Source organism: Saimiri boliviensis, chromosome 11 (genome assembly GCF_048565385.1).
Source record: "Saimiri boliviensis isolate mSaiBol1 chromosome 11, mSaiBol1.pri, whole genome shotgun sequence".
In the NCBI taxonomy this organism is placed as follows: Eukaryota; Metazoa; Chordata; class Mammalia; order Primates; family Cebidae; genus Saimiri; species Saimiri boliviensis.
In genome coordinates, this window is record NC_133459.1 from 75879413 (window position 1) to 75884490 (window position 5078).

At 43.0% G+C, this 5078-nt stretch overlaps 1 pseudogene; it reads right to left on the minus strand.

Annotated features, from left to right (window-relative positions):
• Nucleotides 1-210: 210 nt before the first annotated feature.
• On the minus strand, nt 211-4637 carry LOC101046994 (omega-amidase NIT2 pseudogene; annotated as a pseudogene).
• Between the last annotated feature and the right edge of the window lie 441 nt (nt 4638-5078).

The following is a 5078-nucleotide window of genomic DNA, read 5'->3' on the forward strand; positions in this document are numbered from 1 at the left end:
GCACTCCAACCTGAGCAACAAGCGTGAAACTTTGTCTCAAAAAAAAAAAAAAAAAGAAAAGAAAAGAAAAGAAAAGAAAAGAAAAGAAAAAGAAGCCCTGGAGTACTACTGTTATGCTTACTCTCTGACCACCACCTGCCTAGTCTCTTTATGAAACCATCACCAAATACCGTAACTTGAATGTACCATTTGTTTCCTGTGAGAGCATGCCTAAAAGAGCTGGTTCCGTAAGTGAGATTTTACAGCAAAAGTGAACGTGACATAGCCCTTGAGGGGAACTTTCACTTTCTAAGTAAGAAAATAATAGAATTTAGAAATTAAACGAACACAAAAGATTATAGAATCCAACCATTCCACCCTATGTCAATACATTGCCATCTTTATTTGACATTTTGAGACTATTGAAAGATATTCTTCTCTGAAGTTTTTCTTAGTTTCACACCTTCTGATGTTATGTCATATGTATGCTCCCAGATATTGATAAGGTACCTGCCATGTACCTTATGATGATTCACTTCTCTTCCTTCTTTTTTTTTTTTTTTTTTTTTTTTTTTTTTTTTTTTTTTTTTTTTTGAGATGGAGTCTCATTCTGTCGCCAGGCTGGAGTGCAATGGCGCAAACTTGGCTCACTGCAACCTCTGCCTCCTGGGTTCAAGCGATTCTCCTGCCTCAGCCTCCTGAGTAGCTGAGACTACAGGCACGTACCACCATGCCCTACTAAATTTTTTTTTTTTTCAGTAGAGATGAGGTTTCACTGTGTTAGCCAGGATGGTCTCGATTTCCTGACCTTGTGATCCGCTGGCCTCAGCCTCCCAAAGTGCTGGAATTGCAGGCGTGAGCCACTGAGCCTGGCCCCTACTTTTCTTTTCTTTCTTTTTTTTTTCTTTTAACTCTCATTCCCCTTCAACCTGAAGACCCTACTTTTCTTTAGTCAAATATCTGTGAACTCTTTATTAATACAATACATTGTGAAGTCATTTGGCTTTCACTTGCTGGAAATACATCATTTGCTTAGTATTACGGGTTTTTCTCTACTCTTTTCTCATTAGCCCAAGACAATGAATGTAATGCTATTTAGTGCTATAGCAATCATAACCGTGAAGGCAAATTTGAGTCCTGAAACTCTGTGGTAGTATCCTATTTCCAAGGAGTTATTCAGATGAACCAGAATGTATTATATTAGTTTTTGGGGAAGGGGTGGTAAAATATGTACATTATTTTTATTGAAGTGGTTTATCACTGTATACATGTCAGAATTTACCAAATCGTACACTTAATTAAAAAAAAAAGTCAGTATAGGCCAGGTGCAGTGGCTCACACCTGTAATCCCAAAACTTTGGGAGGGTGAAGTGGGAGAATTGCTTGAGCCCAGGAGTTTGAGACCAGCCTGGGCAACATAGGGAAATCCCAGCTCTACAAAAAATTCAAAGAAAAAAAAAGTCCATACAGTTACGTGTCAATTACAAATTTAAAAATATTTACAAAGTCATTTGTCATTTTCACTCTTGTTTTGAGTACTCAGTGCTGTTCACCAAATGGTTAAACGACATGCTGTCTTTATTACGCCAGCTCCTGAGAGCTGATTGTGTACTCTCAACTCTGTTTAGAGGTATCAGGTAGATAGTTTGAACTCAGCCATGGTGAAGTATTTACACAATGAAAATTAGCAAAATTGGGGCTTTTTCATGAATAGCTGGTTAAACGATTACCAGCCCACCACTAGCTGTTAACATACATAAACAGCCAGGCACAGTGGCTCACGCCTGTAATCCCAGCACTCTAGGAGGCTGAGGCAGGCAGATCACGATGTCAGGAGTTTGAGACCAGTCTGACCAACATGGAGAAACCTCGTCTTTACTAAACATAAAAAATTAACCAGGCATGGTGCTGCGTGCCTGTAATCCCAGCTGCTCAGGAGGCTGAGGCAGGAGAATCGCTTGAACCTGGATGTCAGAGGTTGTGGTGAGCTGAGAGTGCACCACTGCACTCCAGCCTGGGTGACAGAGGGAGACTGTCTCAAATACAAAAAACATACATAAACAAAAACTCATTGTAGTCCTATAATACATACATATTTTTGACATGGGATCTTAGGTTGAACTCAAGAGTTCCTCTGGGTTCAGCTTCCCAGGTAGCTAGGACTACAGATACCTGCTACCATGCCTGACATAGTCCTTAATTGTGTGTGTGTATGTGTGTGTGTGTGTGTGTATGGTGTGTGTGTGTGTGTGTGTGTGTGTGTCTCACTCTGTCACCTATGCTGGAGTGCAGTGGCGCAATCTCAGCCCACTGCATTCTCTACCTCCCAAGCTCAGGTAATCCTCCCACCTCAGCCTCCTGAATAGCTGGGATCACAGGCATGCACCACCACACTGGGCTTTTTTTTTTTTTTTTTTTTTTTGTATTTTTTTGTTGAGACAGAGTTTCACCACTTTGCCCAGGCTGGTCTCGAACTCCTGGACTCAAGCTATCCTCCCACCTCAGTCTCCCAAAGTGCTAGGATTATAGGTGTGAGCCACTGCACTGGGCCTCAGTCCTTAATTTATTTTTTTAAATTTTAATTGTATTTTTTATTTTTATTTTTTTGAGACAGAGTCTCACTCTGTTGCCTAGGTTGGAGTGCAGTGGTGCAATCTTGGCTTACTGCAACTTTTGCCTCCCATGTTCAAGCAATTCTCATGCCTCAGCCTCCAGAGTAGCTAGGAGTATAGGTATGTGCCACCATGTATGGCTCATTTTTGTATTTTTCGTAGAGATGGGGTTTCATCATGTTGGCCAGGTCCTGGCCTGCCTCCTCCTCTCAAAGTGCTGGAGCCTGACTTCAGTTCTTAATTTTTAACTGTGTAAAAGGAATCTGAGACCAAAAAGTCTAAGAATCACTTGATACAGTGATTTTTTTATCTATGGAGCTAGAAAATCTTACTAGAGGAAAAAGCAAAAGGCAAAAAGCAACAAACAAATAAATAAATAAATAAAAAGAGACTTTCAGACACTTGACCCTATCAAATCTTTTGCAGGGATTCATACTAAGTTGCTTTCACCAAAATACCACCACTGCCTTTCTCCCATGGGGGTCATTGTTGACCCAGTCTTTCCTCAAAGACCAGGAAGGTCTGAGGTTGAATGAAGACCTGCTTCTGAAATTCGAAGAGAGCCCAAAGGCTACTGGGAAGGGAAGGGCTGCCACCTCCTCTAGCAAACACCAGAGATCTATCGCCTTACGTCCTAGGGCTACTTGTGGACCAAAAATGGAACTTCAAGGTACTGCTAGGAAAAGAATGGCACCAGATCAAGTTTTCCAGATAATGGATTCCAACTCCAGCAAGTGGGGTAAGAGGTTCATGGCACAAATATATTTGTGTTAGGTGAATCAATCACCAGGATACTAAGATCTGCTACTTTCACAAACTGCTCTGAGGCCACTTAAATATGGAAGGAACTTCATAGCCAGCTTTTCCGCTCCAGGCTCCTTTTTAACTATTTAATGTGGTATGGAAAATGTCAGCTTGCTGAGGATTTATCATCTCATTAGAGAGTTCCCTAGGAAGGAAAAGGCTGAAATTTTAAAAAAGGATTTACATTAAAGAATTCAATAGGGAGTTGATTATGTTCAGAATCACATCTTCTTGTTCTGTGACACACTGAAAACAAACTTTAGAGCTTTTTCATCTCCACTGCACAGAGGTCTGATTACTTCTGTTTAAAGACGGGGATCGAGGGCCAGGTGAGGTGGCTCGCGCCTGTAATCCCAGCACTTTGGGAGGCAGAGGCGGGCAGATCACCTGAGGTTCAGAGTTCGAGACCTGCCTGATCAATATGGTGAAACCCTCTCTCTATTAAAAAAATAAATACAGAAAAAAAAAAGATGGGGATCTGCTGACGAGTTTCAGCCAGCTTCTTCAGGTCTGTCTGAATACATGATTGCTTCTTCAGTGCCAGCTTTGGCTAGACTGAAAGCAAAGGCTCATTACGGTGCTGTGTCCCCAGGCAACACAGAAGGCTTTGTCATCTCGGGCAGGAGAGTGTGGCCACATACACCTGATTATCAAGAGCCTGAAGCAATTCCCAGTGTGCTGGTCCAGTGGTCAAACTGAAAGCCCCTGGATATACCAACAGCTGGCAGCCTCTCTGCGTATAGATCTGTGCAAGCTCTGCAAACCGGATGTCGTAGCCGATGCCCAGACCCATTCTGCAGTAGGGAGTATTAAACATGGAGAAACTATCGCCCAGACTCAACGTTTTTAAGATTCTTGAAATGTCATTTTTCCGGGAACACCAGTGTCAAGCAGATGGGCCGTTCTGTGCTTTACTAATAAAGTTCCATGAGGCTCAAACGCAGCACAGGTGTTATATAATTTCCCGGCATCCCCTTCAGGGATGGAGCCTCTAGTGAGGCTGTATTCCTCTGCTACTTCAGAAAGCTTCTGTGTGGATTTACCAGGAATTTTCGCTGCATATTCAGGAAAATATTTTGTGCCATATGGAGAATTACAGCATTCCAGCAAAGAAACTATTTGGGCTCCTTGCACGGCTGTCTCCCGGACAAGGCTACAAGCTCCAGTGTTGTTATCTGATTTGATAAAGAAACGAAGCTGGATGACGGCCAAGTGGAAAGTTGCCATAGCCCTCCCGGGAAGCACCAGCAGCGGCACTGGCTGAGTGCAGGTGTCCCTATTACTTTTCTAAGTCACAGAAAATAAAACAAAAACGTTAACTTTATCCTAAAGCTTTTTTTTTTGAATCTTACTCTGTCGCCCAGGCTAGAGTGCAGGGACACGATCTCGGCTCACTGCAACCTCGGCCTTCCGGGTTCAAGCGATTCTTCTGCCTCAGCCTCCCAAGTAGCTGGGATTACAGGCACGCGCCACCGTGCCCGGTTAATTTTTGTATTTTTAGTAGAGACGGGGTTGGCCAGGCTGGTCTCGAACTCCTGACCACGGGTGATCCACCAGCCTTGGCCTCCCAAAGTGCTGGGATTACAGGCATGAGCCACCGTGCCCAGCCTCCTGAAGAATTCTTAGACTCTCCTCCCCCAGTATATCTGCTAACCTTAATTTGAGAAACATGCGGAGTTTTCA